General features: G+C 38.9%; 1 long non-coding RNA gene across 1 annotated transcript; it reads left to right on the forward strand.

The window, feature by feature from the left end:
• The first annotated feature begins 1,566 nt into the window (after window positions 1-1,566).
• LOC119738865 lies at window positions 1,567-18,258 on the forward strand. Its single transcript, XR_005272517.1, has 3 exons — window positions 1,567-1,637; window positions 16,375-16,545; window positions 17,209-18,258. It is a non-coding gene; the product is annotated as an uncharacterized LOC119738865 (long non-coding RNA).
• The last annotated feature ends 305 nt before the right edge of the window (window positions 18,259-18,563 follow it).

Raw genomic sequence — 18,563 nt, forward strand, 5'->3', positions numbered from 1 at the left:
TTTTCATGACATGAAATAAAAATTGATACATGCATGGGATTGATTTAATTGACATTATCTGTGCTGGGCATACAGGGAACACAAGGCAAAGAAAATAACATGTTACAGTAAACGCCCTAAAATTATCCAGGTATGTAGCAAAATATTTTGTTTGTTTGTCTGTATGTTTTTATACTTTGTTTGCTTTAATTAGGATACAGTTATTGTGTTTAATTAATCTGTTTTAAATACCCAATACTACAAATTAGTTGCATTTGTTTTCGGGAAAAAACCACGTTATTTTATATGTTGACCAAATGTGGCAATAAAAAAAATGGCGGTCAGAAACATGGCCTAAAAAATCCAGGTTGGTCGAGATAACACCATAAACACAATATGTTTTTAGTTGTTAACATTTCTGGATACATGGTGGCATTGCTTTATTGCAAACCTTTTGTTTCTAAAAAAAAATAATGACCCAGCTTGCTTTGAAAAAATATTTCATCAAAATACTTCTCGATAGGCCTACCATGGGTCAAAAAAAATCGTCAAAAAACTTAACGCATACATTTCGCTATATCCCAATACTCATGCATAAAGCTAAATATTTCGTTTTGCAGAAAGTCAAAAAAAATTGGCAAATCCATTGTAGTATACAGATCGGCGCATGCGCAATGCAAAAACATGAATAATAATATGTTGTGACATTGTCATTGAACATGATTTGTTATAATTCATTAGTTAATGTTTCGGCAACAATGGAAAGCGATTAAAAAAATCAGCAACACGATGCTCGTGTATCTTTATGTGTTGGATTGTGTTTATTCGGGGTAAAGGAGGAAGCCACTGAATGAGGTCCGGTGCCAGGAATCACTAAACGCCGTACCGGACATTGTGAGATACATCGTATCTCCACGCTGCAGAACCACCACCGCGCTCCCAGACACCTGCTCATAGCGACTTGGATCATTGCTACGGCCAGAGACAACCGCGTCGCCGTTCTTCCGGAGATGAACGTACAGGTAGCTGGAAGGAGATTTGCACACAGAAAACATGAACACGTAGGTGCCCGGCACACCACACGTGAACGTGCCGGTCTCGAGATCGAAGCTGGTACCCGGCAGAAGCGTCTCGGTCGCCTGGAAGGGCAAACGGGTGTCGTAACTCGTAGAGGTAAACGAGTTGCTCGTCCTCACCACGGTGAATGCTACCCGCTGGTTGGAGTCGTCTGGTGTCTCCCCTGGCTCACCCTTTTGACCTTTGACACCAGTTTCTCCCATTGGCCTTACAACACCTGGGACTCCTCTTGGACCAATTTTTCCGGGCTGGCCTATGCCTTCGTCCCCTTGAGGCCCAGCTGCTCCACGCTCACCTATAGGTCCAATCTGTCCAATATCACCCTTTTGACCTGGCTCGCCCTTTGACCCTGGCTGACCTAGGGACCCAGGCAGACCTGGTATGCCGGGAATTGCAGCCGACCCCTGGCAGCACATCGGACACGCCTGAGACGCAGGACCATCACCGTCCGAGGCAACCGGCCCAGTAACGGAAGCTCGGAGGTTGACGGAGTTACCCAGAAGGAGGGCGATTGAAAGAACGGTTGCCACGCAGATCTTCATTCTGTACAGAATAACAACGATTAAACTGAAACAAATCAGGTGAGATTTTCAATAAATTAGTTTTTAAAATAGGGAAGAGTAGAAAAAAATATTGAGGTTTGATAAACAGGAGAACTAGTCTAAAATTCATGACAATCCGCCGTCAGATTTGAAGAAGAAAAAAAACCAAAAAATGAGATTGGAGGAATCATTGTTCGAAGAATGTTTTCTTTTTTTATATAACAGTGGCGTATGAGGGGTCAAGGGGCTAACATTTATGAAAAGCCTAGTTCATAAAACCGGTTGTCATGGCAACCCACCCAATCGATTTTTTTTTATTTCGCCCGTTAGGAAAGGTCACCAAAATGCATTCCGATAGGGCGAAGCGTTCCGGAGCTGTTGTATTTTTTTTTTGGGGGGGGGGACGGATTACATCTTGCCCCTTCCCCGGTCCTGATAGAATCATTAATTAAACCTCACCACACCCACCTCGATGGTTCGTTCTTGAAGATCAGGTCCAAGAAGAGATCACAAGGAATTCAGTGTAGGCTGAAAAAAACATACAAACGAAAACTGGTTAAGTTTACATTTTAATACTATTTTATTATCAATTAAGATAAATAAGTGCGATTTTTTTCTCATTTGGATACATTGCCACCCCAAAACAGGAAAAATTGCTCACCAAGTTATTACGGTCAAGTAATTAAAATAATAAGTTTTCTCGGCCGAATTCGTCAAGAAAAACAATCTGTTCAATGTCGCATTGTTCAATTTCTCTCGAATTGACTGATTCTTGAAAGTAGCTTTCAATTTGTTTAAACGTTATTATTGAAACTTTTTTTCCAATCTATTTAAAGGCATGTATCTATTTTTGAGACAACATAGGAACTCGGTCAAAAGTTTGTTGGCATTCTAAGCTTTTGTTGCACTTGGCCAGGCAAATTTACTTTTAACTCCAGTTCTCTTTGTAGTTTAAAGCAGCAATGAAATCTTTCATTCAATATGAAATATTATTGGGTCTCCCGCCCAATTTCACACTTTGCTATAATTTAATAATAAAACATTTGCATTCAAAAGTAACATAGTTCAATGATATTTGGAAGTTGCATGAGCAAGGTATTGTATTATAGTGATACAACAGAGTATAAAATGACATGGCTTTTGACAAGTTTGGATTAAGGAATCTACAGCTATTTCAAAGATTGGAATGCCTGGGAAGGGAATATGAAAAAAGCAGAACAGAACTGTATCAATGTAAAGTGTCAAAGTGATAGAAGGAAATACATTTAGAACACTCGCCGATAAAATACTATGTCAAAATACAGATTTTTATGTAAGGACAATTGTGACCAGTTTGTTAATTGTTGTAATCACCCTGTGGAAATAAAAAAAAATCGTATAGGCCTAGGCCCTATTTTTTTTTTTTAGCCAATACGATTGGCGAATTGCGAATTGCAAATTAAATGGACCCCTTATTCCATTGCACTTTGTTGAAAATGAATACTTCCTCTTACAGATTCGCCTATACTCGGTGCAAGATCGAAAACCAACAAAAGAAATGGATTTTCTTTTGCACGACAAAGTTGCCTACACGCTTTGGTGGGTGTAAATATTTAAAAAAATATCAAATGCGTTAACTGCGACCTTTTTTCAATGTAATGAACAGTCCCTCTTATTGGACGAATACGTTGCGAAATTGGACGGGAAAACCTATATGTTATGATTCCCGAAGTTGATAAACAATCACAAACGAATTACAACGTGATCAACGATCAAGAAAAAATTAGGACAACGGTTGCGAACACAATTCCGATTTTAAAAAATAAATAAAAGAAGACAAATTCCAAAGAATCTGATTACACAGCAACTAAATATTGGTGTGATCAATATTTGTTTCATCTTAGTTCTCTTTTTTGCCAACTGATGTACCTGCAAAAAAAAATGTGAAGGAAATTTCAGCGTGTTTCCGCTAATAGTTCGAGGCACCCTGATGAGTTTAACGAGGAATTTGCAAAGACTGCAGGCCAAAATGTCTGGCACAGTTCTACGGTGGGTGTTATAGGGAGGGAATATCAGTCGAGCGATGTTTTCTGTTAAAATTTTGACCAAAAGGTGTATAAATATCGAGAAAAAAATACAGTCTCCCACCAAAATCACTGCTCTGTTCTGATGATTGAGTGAGGAAAATGTCAAATAACAGACACTCACCTCGATGTAACGTTCTTGAATTCTATCACGAAGGGAATCCTCAACACTCAGCAGATTGCAAGCTGGAAATAATACCAACGAAAATGAGTAATTGAAAATCCGCTGGGAGATATCTTGGGGGCTGTTGGGGGAGGCATAGCTGAATTTCACAAGTAAAACACCCTCAGATCAAAATCTCTGTCGGGCGAAATGTGATCTGGATTGATTATAGCGGAATGCGTCCTGCATGCAACGGCCCTGAACAGACCCACGCACGAGCAACAATATTCATGTCTTCTTTGAAGGATTTAATATTTTCGAATCAAACGCAGTAACTACCAAATGCCCAGATTTTCTGAGAGAAATCTGTATGCAAAAAGAATTTAAGGCCACGTAGGATCATTTGCAATTGCCCGGAAAAGTACATTTAATGACAGAAACCTTGCAATGCTGAGAGTGAAGATAAGACTGGTATCAAATACCCGATGAAAGTATTTCGCCTGATATATCGGTTGAAAACTTTGCAGGTGTTTTTAAACTTAAAAAAATAGTTAAGGTGTTATAAAGCACGGAATCAAGTAACGAGATCCAACAAAATAGTGCATACGTTTTCTCTGCTTTTTCTCAATGATAGTATCCACTGAGCTGAAACTTAAGTTTTTAAGCCATTTTGTTGCTTCGCACGAAAAAAAAAGATTCAAAAGCAAATAATCCTATGTTTTTTTTTTAAATTGCTTGCATTTGAAATTGTAGGAATCACAATGAACATACATTTTCTGCATTATCAAGGACAATCGATCTCATACCAAGGAAGTAGTGGCGGAAATCAGGTGGGCACCGCAGTCAAGGTACGGTCGTTACAAAAAATAATTATGTTCCGGATTGGAAATCAGCGCACCGGTTTGACTACTAGCATCATCCCCCATTTGTTTGTTAACCGAATAATGTCCCATAATTGTGTTCATGATTATCTGTGTACCAACTGACCAAACACTTTCAAAGTATTCAGCAAATACCACTATCGCCATTTCAAGAAAATATTCAACGGAATCTAAGTGGCATGCTGAGTGGAACCCTGCATGCAAACAGAGCTTGTGCTTCATATTTTAAGACGAACAACGGACAAGGCGGATCCGGAGGGGACCATGCCCCCCCCCCCAAAAAAAAATCTTGATTTTTAAGTGACGTCGCAATAAAGGCACTGGGTACACTACCATCTTTTCGAAACAAAAAATGGTTAAAGTGGTCAGGAATTTCCTCAGATCGCCACAGAGCATTTAGAATTACAACCAATTCGGGGCCCATGATGAAGCGGGCCCTGAACCCCACGCCTTAATTTTTGGACCCACTTTCCGGGGACCAATTATTTTTTTTTGGGGGGGGGGGGGCTACCCCCCCCAAAAAATGATTATCTGTGTACCAACTGACCAAACACTTTCAAAGTATTCAGCAAATACCATTATCGCCATTTCAAGAAAATATTCAACGGAATCTAAGTCCCCAATTTTTTTTTTTGGGGGGGGGCTACCCCCCCCCAAAAAAAATTGTGTTCTGGATCCGCCCTTGACAGGGAACAGAAGGGACGAATAATGTGCACAGACATCAACGCTGTACATGATTGCTACAAATGAATCCAACTAGATAAAGCAATTTGAACTTGAATAAAACTGTGTGCATAATCACGATCCGGTCCGTTTGTATTTGCGCCCTATATATTCAGTTACACGTTCACCCTGCAGTGATTGAATGTTTGATGATCAAACCGGAATGGCGCACTGTGAACTCTAGCGAAATGACACAGTTTAATAACAAAAAATTCAAAAGGTACTGAGAATACATGTATCCACCTTACTGATAACACAAGTTATCATAAGACAGGCATGTTTGAGTTGTCCGGATTTCCTGAGGAACGTTCTTCCGTGACCAACTTCCCACAACTCTTCATCCTGAATTAGTTTGAGTGATTGCCGGAATACAATGTGAGTACATCGCATCAGGATTTCATGTTTAAAAATTAAAATGATAAATTAAACAGGGAAAAAACGAGGCAGAAAATAAGGGGGTGGTTGATCATACCTATATACTGTTTAGGTTAAAGAGTCGAAATTCGCAAGATTGTTTTCTTTAAACCAAAATGTTAATTCAGTAATTTTTTACCTGAACTATTACAAGTGCGTGAATTATTTTGAATAAGTGCAAATCCCGATCAATTTCAACTATTCTGAATCACAGCAGGGAACTTGATGTAATGAGCTCTTAAAAAAAATGCTCCCAAAATTTGATTCAAAACCAGTCGAGTCTGAACAGCTTTGTTTTTGACACTGAATTATTTCGTGTTTGTATAGTGTTATATCAGACAATATATATCGTCTTAAAAAACTGAAGACGTTTTCGAAATAGTGTGCCGGTAGGCAGACTATTAACGTGTGTTAGCAACGAAATTCAGTGACAAGAACCAAAAATATAATCCCTTTAATTTATCTGTTTTGGTCAAATGTATAGCATCAACTAAGCTAAAAGTTCAAAAGTTAGTTGTGCTGCATCATACTTAAGATTGTGAGCAATTGATCATATGTTCCTCTAACTGGTTCAAGGTTGCTTGAACTTGTAGTTATAGAAATCACAATGAGCATACAGTTTCTGCATTTGTGGGGGAAATCGATCTCATACCATTGAAGTGGAGGCACAAACATTACAGCTGGACTACTGCAGTCAAGTTACAGTCGTTACATAAAGATTTATTTTCCGGATAGGAAATCAGCGCACCGGTTTGGCTCTGGTAAGCCACCATCTGTTTGTCAACTGAAACGTGTCTCACAAAATATTTCAGATTTGTAAAAATCTGTACGAATCACCAAAAACTTTCGAATAATAAGCCAAAAATCAATATGGCTGTTTGTCCAAATATCCAACAGAATCTCAGCGGCATGCTGAGTGGAACCCTACATGCAAATACATGAGTGAATTCATCGAGAGCTTTTGCTTCAATCTTTTCAGGCGAACAGAAAGCCTGAGTAATTTGTTCAAACATCAACTCTATAGATGATTTCTACAAATTCATCCAGTGAAATAAAGCAATTTGAACTTGTATAAAACTGTGTGCATCATCACGATCCGGTCCGTTTGTATTTGCGCCCTCTATATTCATGACTCGTTCATCCTGCTGAATGTAACTTGATGGAAAGCGCACTGTGAACTCTAGCGAAATGACAAAGTTGAAAGGGTACTGCTTGAGCAATAACACACAATAAGACAGGAATGTTTTTGATGTCCGGATTTCCTGATAAACGTTCTTCCGTGACCAACTTCCCCATAACTGTTGATCCTGAATTAGTTTCAGTGATTGCCGGGAAACAATGTGAGTACATTGCACCAGAGTTTCCGTGTTTTAAAATTAAATTGATGACATTAAAATGGCAAAATGAGGAAGAAAATAAGGGGTGGTTGATCATACTGATTTTATTGGTGAGGTTATTTATAAAGAATGGAGCTTTCGCAATATGTCTTCTGTAAACCAAAGAAAGACATATTTTTTAAAGTATTAAAAGTGCGTGAATTTGTTTAAGCATTAATCACAATCAGTTGAAACTAACCTGAAATCAGCAGGGAACTTGATGTTTAAACTCTTCTAAAAACTGCAATCAGATATGACTAGAAAAAGTCCTACCAGACAGCCTTTGTTTTGACAATACAACTTTCCGTGAATGTACAGTGTGCTATCCATTATAGTGACAAGATTGCAACTTTATCAAAAACTAAACCAGTCAGTATGTGAACAATAATTTAGTTTAAGCGTGCGAAATGAAAATAGAGGCGGAATAATGTCAGACAGGAATTCCTCATTCCGAACAACAAAACCCTGATATATTTGGGTGATCGGGTACTACCCGATTATTGTTTGGAAATGTTAGGAGATTTCTTTTTTCTTTCTTTCTTTCTTGTTTTTTTTTCTGACAATAACTATCTGCGACTTTTCTTCTGAACAGTACAGACTTCAAATCTTTAACAAACATCAACGCTGACTCCGAGCTGTACTTTTTTATACTCTGACGTCATGATGACGTCATCGGGTTTCTTATTACAAGCGATTTCACTGCAAAACCTCATAAACAAAATGAACAATAATGTTCACACTTTGAAATCTGATTGACTATACCTTGATAAACATTTTTGATATTCGAAGGTAAAGTCGTCTGACCTTTCCTTCCGGGGTTACTGGTAGGTCAAATTTAGGTGAATTTAAAATGCAAAAAGAAGCCACAGAAGGATGAATCCTGATATGAGCATGAACCTTAGTGTGAAGATGTGGATAGTTTAGTGACGTCGTCATGACGTCATCATACATCAAATTACAAGCATTTCAGGTCAAAATTTGACAAAATAGTTTGACAGGCGCGGATCCAGAGGGTGGGGAGGGGGCCGCCGACCCCCCCCCCCCCAGCCCCCGCTGTGAAACATGCACACAAAATATTACCCGTTCGCCTGTCACAACAATCTGACATATTTTTTTTTTTAGGAGCCTGACCCTCCCCTACCCTAACCCTATTAAAACCCCCTGCAAGGGGATCAGGCTCCCTCAAAGTTTTGAGCAATATCTTTTGTCCTAATAAACCTGAGTGTTCATTGTTTTGTGAAGTGGCAGATTGTGCCTTGGGCGATGGGCTACAGGACTACAGGGTCATCATCTTTGGATGGAATTTTTATCCCAAAAGGTCATCGGATTATACCGCAAAAATTGAACAGACAATGAAAGATGATGAAATAAGCTGTAATTTGATGGGTGTCTCAAACACCTTGGAGAGTTGTGAGTATTTGTCCTGATCTTTACAAGTGGGGGTATTTATCACTGAGGTCCATGGCAGTTTATTTGCTGGTCTGCAGCCGTAGATATTCTTTGAATTACCATAAACGTCTTTCCGACAATTCAGCATTGTGACGTCATCGAACGAAGTTAGTTATAATAGGGAGAATTTGAAACTGAATCGCATGTTGATTCAAAGACCACAAACAAAAGGCTACGGTTCAAAAAGGTGTGTTCCAGGCGCAGTTCTATAAGATTTTTTTAGAAGGGATTATTGAATGAAAACCATCATGGTTAGGAGGATATTTTTTTGTAGGGATAATTGAGAAGACTAACCATCATGGCGAGGAGGATATTGTTTTAGAAGGGATAATTGAGGAGACAAACCATCATGGCCAGGAGGATTTTTAGAGGGGATTATTAAAATAAAAACAATCATTGCTTGGAGGATATTTTTGTAGAAGAGATTATTGAACACACAATCGATCTCGGCTTAGAAAATATTGTTTTGAGAAGAGATAATTTAGGAGACTTATCATCACGGCTAGGAGGATATTTTTTAGAAGGGATTATTGAAATAAAAACCATCATGGTTAGAGGATATTTTTTTAGACGAGATTATTGTACAGACAAACCATCAAGGCTTGGAAGATATTTTTAGAAGGGATAACTGAGGAGACAAACCATCATGGCTAGGAGGATATTTTTTAGAAGAGATTATTGAACACACAATCCATCACGGCTTGGAAGATTTTTTTTTGAGAAGGGATAATTGAGGAGACTACTCATCATGGCTAGGAGCATATTTTTATTTAGAAGGGCTTATTGAAATAAAAACCATCACGGCTAGGAGGATATTTTTCAGACGAGATTATTGAACAGATAAACATCACTGCTTGGAAATTAATTTTTAGATGTGATAATTGAGGAGACTAACCATAATTGCTTGGAGGATAATTTCTAGAAGGGATAATTGCGGAGACTCACACTCATGACAAGGAGTTATCTTTTTAGAAGGGCTTGTTGAACATTATTATTAAGGGAATAAATGTGTGCTTCGGAGGTTTTTATCACTCTGTTTAAGACCACTTAGAGTCTGGGTGCTGATAATTACCCGAGCCGGAGGCGAGGGTAATTATCAGCACCCAGACTCTAAGTGGTCTTAAACAGAGTGATAAATACCGACGGAGCACATATTTATTCCCATTCATAAATACCTTTTCGGTAAGAAAAAATCATAGAATTCGTTCAAAACATCCCGATTTTGTTCAACAAATTCACTTTATGCTTTTTGAAACATCCCTCTTGCAAAATAATGGAGTGTTCAGCTGGCGAGTAAGATGTAAACAACCCTTTTATGGAGATTGACGCGCGCGTATCATGTTCTGCGCGATGTCGCGCAGAACGCACCTGGCGCGTTGCGTTTTGAATTTAGAACTTTAAATTCTGACTCCCTGGTAGTGTTGCGCATGCCTACGTGAGGATAGTGAACGTTCAACCAATGAAACGATAAGAGGCACTGGATTTTTAGGAGTCCACATTTTATTGTGACACTGGAAAAGTGTTTAAGACCAGCTAGCCATGGCTGCATCCGAATCAACTGCCTAGAGCTAGGTCTAGGTCTGTGCCTTTGAAAACGCGGAGACGCGCTGACAATAGACGTAGCCGTAGCTCTGGAAGCCCGTTTCGGACACGGCCCATGTCTTTATCATCCGTTTAAGACCGGCCACGTGACGGGCTCTCGACCAATAGGAATGCGTAAAATGTCTTAGGTATTTATGAATATTGATTATATGAACAGACAAACCATCATGGCTTGGATGTTATCTTTTAGATGTGATAATTGAGGAGAATAATCAACACGGCAAGGAGGTTTTTTTAAAGGGATAATTAAAAACACTAATCATCATGACTTGGAGGATATTTTTTAAGGGGATAATTGAGAAGACTAATCACCACGGCTAGGAGGATATTTTAGAAGAGAAAATTGAGGAGACTAAACATCATGGCTAGGAGGATCTTTTGGAAGGGATTATTGAAATAAAAACCATTATGGCTTGGAGGATATTGTTTTAGAAGGGATAATTGAGGAGACTAACCATCATGGCTTGGAGCATATTTGTTAAGAAGGGATAATTGAGGAAACTAACTATTATGAATGGGAGGATTTTTTTTTAGAAGAATTATTGAACGCACAAACCATCACGGCTTGGAAGCTATTTTTTTTTTTTAGAATTGATAATAAGTTAGGATAGTAATCATCATGGCTTGGAGGAATTCTTTTTAGACGAGATTATTGAACAGACAAAGCATCACGGCTTGGAAGATATTTTTTAGATGAGATCATTGAGGAGACTAACCATCATGGCTTGGAGGATATTTGTTTAGAAGGGATAATTGAGAAGACTAACCATCATGGCCAGGATTATTTTATTCGTAGAGGTAATTGAATGACGTTTTCTGGTTTCTAATTTTGACCAAAAAGATTCAATGCATAGAAAAAAAGGAACAGTCTCCTACCAAATCACTGCTCTATTCTGATGCTTGAATGAAGACAATTTTAACAGACACTCACCTAAGCACAGTTCTTGAATTCTCTCGCAGAAGCACTCTTCAACACTTGAGCGGATTGCTGGCTGAAAAAAATACCAACAAAAATATGAGTCATTAAAAATCCTCTAGGAGATAACTTGGAGTCTGGTGGGGAGGCATAGCTGAATTCCACAAGTACAATACGGCCAAAAAAATGTCTGTACAGTGAAAATGTAATTTGGGTTGACTATTTATCTCAAATGCGTTCTCCAAAAATCAAATCTATCCATGAATTCTACAAAATGCATCCAGCTATTGAACTTGTATAAAACTGTGTGCATCATCATGATCCAGTGCGTTTGTATTTGCGCCCTCTAGTCTATTCTGACCAGTGACACTTTTATCCTGCAATGCTTAAAAGTAACTTGATGAAACCGGAATGGCGCACTGTGAACTATAGCAAAATGCCAGTTGAACAACAGAGTTCAAAGGCACTGAGAATATCCACAAATAATAACACATATAAGACCGGCATTTTGAGATGTCCGGATACCTGTATACGTTCTTCCGTGACCAACTTCCGCATAACTTTTCATTCTGATTGAGTTTGAGTGATATCCGGAAATAATATGAGTACATTGCACTAGGATTTCATGTTTGGAAATTTAAACGATAAAGTCAATAGGAAAAAAAGGAGGCAAAAAATAAGAGTGTGCTTGATCATGCCAAAAATATTGGCCAGGTTATAAAGAGTCCAGGTTTTGAGAGACTTTTTTTGGAAACCGAAAATGTGAAACACCGATTTGTAGTTCCTCTGAAATATTATTTTGAATGATCAATACATCTTTACTGTTCTGAATCACAGCAGGGAACTTGATGTTTTATACTTGCGAAAAACTGCGGTCAGAAAACAGTCCAACCTAACAGTCGAACCTAAATAAAAAAAGCCCATAAATGTGACTTCGTAGTGTATTATCCATATCGACAAGAATCCAAATGATTTTTGTTCAAGAAGTAAAGAAACCAGTAAGTATTTGGACAATTTGTTTTTGAGAGTGCACAATGGAAGTAGTAGCGGAAATATTGCCAGACAGGAATTCCTCATTTTTATTGCCTTGAAATTTGAACTCGCAAAACCGTGGTCTGCATCCGCACCAACTGTTTACATTATAAGAGCTGAAATAAAATAGCTCGATAATTTACAAAAGTGTTTGAAATTAACTCTTTCAGACGGGCTTAGTGAATGTTATGCACAAACAAAGTCCGTCTGAACAAGTTAATTTCAAACACATTTGTAAATTATCGCAATACTTTATCAACTCCAAAGTGGTCGTTGGGAAAAGGCACAACTTCTGGATCGGAATTAGCGCGCTGGTTTTGCTGTTAGCAGACGTGTATCAGAGTCATAGTGAAATGAAAAAGAACAATTTGTTCATAAAAATCTTGGGTTTTTTTTTCAGTCCTCAAGCTACCACATTTTCACAAGCACACAAAGACGGGAAAATATCAAGCCTACCACCGCGCTCGCTGTTTGGAGAATCATTGAATCAGCAACATTCAACAAAATCTGAATCCCGCATTGATTCAAACACATTGTGCAAAAACAACAAATTTCTTCAGAGGAAAAATGATTGTTTCAAACACTCACCGAGCAAAATCTTGTTCTTGCAGTCAGTTCTCTCTCTGGTTGTCGTCCGAAGGTGACCTGTGGTTGATGTGAAGGGTGGACGGCCCCACATTTCTTAAATAGTGCCATCGATTTCCTGAGCAGTGACTAAAAACTCGGACCTGGATTGTGATTGCATGGCTCCTGTGCGCTGTCAATCACACATCACCGACTCGCTTCATATTAATGATATGAAAGCAATGTTAATGTCGTTGAGGCTATATAGTCACCATAAAAACTAGTCACCGAGATTGAAATGGCCGCTTCTTATTGGTGGATATTGTATGGATGTCGGTGACACATCCAAATATGGAATTTATGATTGACACACACAATCTGTCAGTCACAGACCACTCACTTGTGGTCACCGACTTGTCGTCACCAACTTGTCACCGACAAACTGTGATTGGTGGATAGACAAGTGACGTATACACCGGCCGTGATTCATTCAATGTACAGTTGGCGCTTCAGTCTATTAAATTGTGTGGATATATTCGGGATTATGAGGAATTAAATCGTACTCAAGCCAGCGGAGAAACTTGGGTTTAACTTGGGGTAGGGCACCTGAGGTGCGTGTTTTTTTTCAAAGGCTGCACTAAATGCAAAATAAACGTATTATTACAGCTTACAGTGAATGTTTTAATTCAGGTTTTCAAAATGGGGCGGGGGAGGGCTGGGGCCGGCTTCCACAGGGGGTGGGGTAAATGCCCCGTGTCCCCGTAGTTTTGCCCCTGAGGTAGGCTTTGCTCATTGATTGGGACTTTGAGGAAATAAAATACAGTTGAATAAACTTCCATGAACTTTACGCATCATATACGGCCCGTGTATAATCGTGGCCTTCTAAATGTGGAAAAGGTTTTTACACTTGAATATCTCCCAGTTCGAATAATCATTTCCAGAAATGTTAGAATGTATGACCGGTGATGATGGACCTAAAAAGCAAACGTTCACTACCTAAAGTAATGACACAGTTCCAATAAAGCATGTTAAGTGATTTAAACGAGAAAGGCTTGTATGGAACGACCAGACTTCCTACATTTGCTAGTTTGTGGCCTCCGCATAAAGCGCACGATTCACCCTGAACTAGCCCTGGTGATATCCGGACAAATCATACCAGAGTTTGCCATTCTGTATTGCGAACCACCTCGATTTATAATAATCTCTGAAGCAATGACGTAGCGACGATGGGGGTGGGGTGGGATAGTTGAACGATCACAGCCCCCCCCCCCTTCCCCCTCCCCTCCCCCATACCAGTGGGACCATACCATACAAGTAAATGACAAAGCCACTTGTCTGATTAGGGGCCTTACATGGCCTTGTTCCGAAGCCGGGCACGAAGCCTATGTTTACAAAACGACCGAAAGTCATCGAGGTCATGAGACATACCGGCGTTTCTCAAACTCCGGCTTCGTTCCGTAAACCGGTTTCGGGCATGCGGCTTGGCAATAGAGCTGGATCCGGTATTGGAATGAAGCTAGGATTTGGAAAACCTCGCTTGTAGCTCACTCGACGTGTGTCAAGTCGCCGTTCAAAACGCCTCGCTGTTTCGTCCCTCGGTTAACTGCCGGCGCTTGTCAGGATGACCTTGTGGAAAGGCTACAGTTAGGCCTCTTGACCAGCAGAGGCAATCTCTTGTTCATATTTGCGGAGCCACCAACTTGGAAAGTTTGAAAAGCTGGGGTGGAGGGGGTTGGGCTTAGACGCTACCTGTCTATTGAGGGCACTGTTCCAAAATGCATGTATACATACCCGCGTACTATAGCTATAGTGGTAGATAGTGGTAATGACTTGAAATAAAAGACATTCTTATTAAAAATAACACTCAAAATATTTTTGATTTTATTTCTAGAAGATAACATGCTTTATACTTGGTGCACATAATCATGGTCTCAAGACGTATCTGCGTCGTTTGGAATGCATTGCGTAACCAATGTGTCTATGTCGTTCAGAAAATTGCACAACGAACAATGTCCAGCTTTCGTTTCAGGTAGATTGCGAAATCAGAAATCGTTGCTTTTCGTTTGATAAAACTGCGCAAGAAAAGAAGGGGAAACAAAATAATTCCTTACATATAAGGTTATATGTGGTTGATATTTAAAGGGAATATACATCATTTGCTTTTGCTGTAATTTTCAGAAATGGATGGAATTGGCTGGTCGGAAATATATAGCAAATATAGTTACACTGACTTTTTTGAGGTTTTGGGTTCGAAAATGCTATAAAAACCAAGAAAAACAATCATTTTCCTGTAGTCTGGTTCCCTGACTCCATTTAAGAAGAAACAGAGCAGTTTACATATATTGGGGAATTGTAAGATCAGGGAACCAGTCTAGCTGGCTTGTACCCGTTCATAGGTGTGTAATCGATTGCAAACAAGTGCGATGGTCAACTGGGGCCAGTATTTGAAAAAAAGCCAGTTTTTTCCAACGCTGATCGGCCGATTAGCGTTGGAAATTGATACAAAAATACCACTTTTCTTGAAAATGACAGTATACCAGGTGCCATGATTTTACAGGATGCTTTACACTGTCATTCACTAACAGTCCAGCAAGGTATTTCAAAATGATTTGGTAGTTTTATATTTTGATATTTGCAAATGTTGTATTTTCCCTTTAAAAAACAAAATGGGTCGATGAATGTTGATCGAAGCTTCTCCTACTTTCCAAGGAATGTTTGCATAATTGTTTTGGAGAAAAGTTTTTGTTGTTTGCCAAATTGAATTAAAAATATGAGGCTAAGGCCAAAAAAAAAAGTCTCCGGTTTCTGGTATGCGCGCGTCGCCGTAGCCATGCGCGTCGGCAAAATGAAAAAAAATTTTTTTTTATGAAACATGATGTCTCAAAACCGCCAAACTCACTGGTTTGACTTGAATCCTGCTGCTGCACAATTTTAACGTGTTTTTAGATTGGGTTATGGTCGAGAATAAGCTTTATGTGGCCTCTCTGGACTCCCATATATTTGCACTAAGTTTACTCGGGCACCATTTGCAGTCATCAGCCGACATTTGAACCAAAAAAATCAGGTAAAAAAAAAAAAAAAAGCCGCGCCGCCGCACCACTTTTTGGGCAAGCTCCATACCAGAAACCGGAGACTTTTTTTTTGGCCTAACCTCTTGTATTTTTTTATTGAGGAAAAAACAAAAAATCTAAATTGCCTCAAAGTTGTTGGAAAACTTGCAAAGGGATCCCGGAATACATTCTAAGTTAATGCAACAGATATTTCTTCAGTTATCTTGTGGAAACCGAGTGTGAAAGTTGACTCAAAATTGCCCGTTATTTTTTGCGTTAAACACATCTACATTTTGTGGATGGAAATTTTTGTCCTGGACGAAAAGATAATCTTGATCAAAATCTGTAGCAAAATCGCTACATCAGCGGAAAAAAAATTCAGTGTGTGTGGAAGCATTGAGCGTCTGGCCGTACTACAGAGCTTGCGATAGTACTGTACGGCCAGACGCAGTCGGGCTAGACTTTGACTTCAGTTTGCATGGACAGTCCCTAATTTTCGGGCTAGGTTCAACTAAGAAAACACGCCCAGCAAATAGCAACTCACTGTGGCTTTATTTATGTAATACAAGTGCCTTTCTGTCTGTATCCTGTGGTTTTTAATAGAAATTGATGACGTGCATGCCATGAGCAGCCAGTGATGCAAGACACAGAGTCAGAGGAATGCAGCATATGATGCAATTGATGGCAGTACAGATAGCAGGTTGATCTCCAATGGGCAGCAGACATGGAAAGAATGTTGCAACCTGACGCCACTTCAGCGGTACAAAGTCTATGGTGAGTCAAGAAAATTGAAGTATTTCCTAACATTGAAATTGGGAATGTTTCTTAGTCCTAGATTCATGTCTTATCATCATTTTTGCAATGACTGTCCTTCATTGAGATGATATATGAAGAAAACGGCAGTGTCAGGTCGCAAAATTGTTTTCGCAGGTTTATGCTTGTCCGAAAATTTGGGACTCTCATCAATACTGTGTTTTGCATGTTTCAGAGCACTCCATGCCAGGTCCCAGTAGTGTGGGTTTATTATAGGACTGCAAAGTATGTTGGCGACACAGATTTTATATTTCGGTTCCAAAAAGTTGATCAAATGAGTGGGTGCGTTCCGGGCTTTCAGGAAGCTTTTGAGGAAAAAAATAGGTACGCTGTCTTGAATGGGATTTGAACCAAATAGCTGACGCCTATTATTGCAACTCTTATTAGCAACTTGAGCATCATGCTTGTTGAAGTTGTTGGGGCTGTTTATGAAGCTCGATGGAGGTATTTTTACTAAAAACCTGGAATATATGTTACTGTCCCTGTGGAAAACTTAGTCTGAATAATGCAAAGATGTCAGTGAGTTGTTTTTTTTTCAAAACGAAGATTCACATTGCAAGATTAAAAGGTCAGTATTAAAAACAATTTCAGAATTTTTTTTTTTATGATGTATTTAATCATCAGGATTCATTTGATGACTGAGCCGCCATAGCAGCAGATCACTGACAGAACAGCAGCAGCGCTACAAGGGGTCTCAGCTGTCCGATACAGCAGAGAGGAAGACAAGCTAAGACAAAGAACAACGACAATGACACATGATGAGTATCTACAGTTGAGTAACAAGATGCTTAGTGCAAGTATAGGAACAGTAGTTGATTCAGCTGGGATCCATGGAGGACATGCTGTGAATGTTTCATCATGGCAACTCAGTCTCAGACAAGATTGTTCCAGGTGCTGATGCGTTACATTATGTTCAGCGAGGATGTTACTAGTCCTTATCATTGGTTTTTAAAACTGTATGCATGCAGTACTGACATGCGTGAAATGTTTTGGTTAAAGGGAATGTACAACATTTGCCTTTGCTGCATTTTTTTCAAAAATAAATCGATTTGGAGGATTAGGCCCTAGTATGTTATGGCAAATATTGTTCAAATGACTGGCTTCACGTTTTGGGCTTGTATATGCTGGCAAACCGAGAAAACCAATCATGTACTTGAAGTCTGGTTGCCTGAACCAGTCTTAAGATGAAGCAGAGCAATTTGTAGACTTTGGGGAATTGTAAGGTCAGAGAATCAGTCTAGAAGGCTTGAACCCTTTCACCAGTGTGTAATCAATTGCAACGATAACGCGAAATAACTAAATATGAAAAATTAGGAACTGTTTTTATAGCCATTTTTTCCACTGCTGGTTGGCTAACCAGTGTTGGAAAAATACAATTTTTCTTGAAAATGTCAGCACACCAGGAGCCATGATTTTACAGGATGCTAAGCTTTTGTGTCATTCCCTAACAATCAAGTGAAGTACTTCGTGTAAATTTGACCATGTCGTTTTTTTTATGCTTGCAAATGTTATATCTACCCTTTACATATGTTTCATTTTTGCAATAAAATGCTCTTCAACTATTTCAATAATAACACAGTCAGTGACAACTATGTGTTAAGTTTCATATACGTGTAAAGTTTTAAACGCTGAAAGAATTAAAATGAAAATCATTTTCAGAAAAAAAATTCCAAACTTGTCTCTTCTATAGTTTTCAATTTCTTGATCCCATCATGGATGGAGGATTAAAAAATATTTTTTTTTTTTTTAAAAGAGAGAAGAATATAACATACAATTTTAGTGTTTATTTTTTTGAAGTATTTGATTCTGAAAACAAAACTTCATTTTTTTTTAAATGATAAGTTCACCAAATTTATTTTTGGGGAAAGAAAAAAAGAAGAAAATTAAGTAATAATATAATCATGGTGGGATTCGAACCCGAGTCGCCAGATTGGGAGTCTTACGCCGGTCCAGCAGACCATTAACGCGCTCAAATGCAC

Source organism: Patiria miniata, unplaced genomic scaffold (genome assembly GCF_015706575.1).
Source record: "Patiria miniata isolate m_02_andy unplaced genomic scaffold, ASM1570657v1 HiC_scaffold_10, whole genome shotgun sequence".
NCBI classification, from domain to species: domain Eukaryota; kingdom Metazoa; phylum Echinodermata; class Asteroidea; order Valvatida; family Asterinidae; genus Patiria; species Patiria miniata.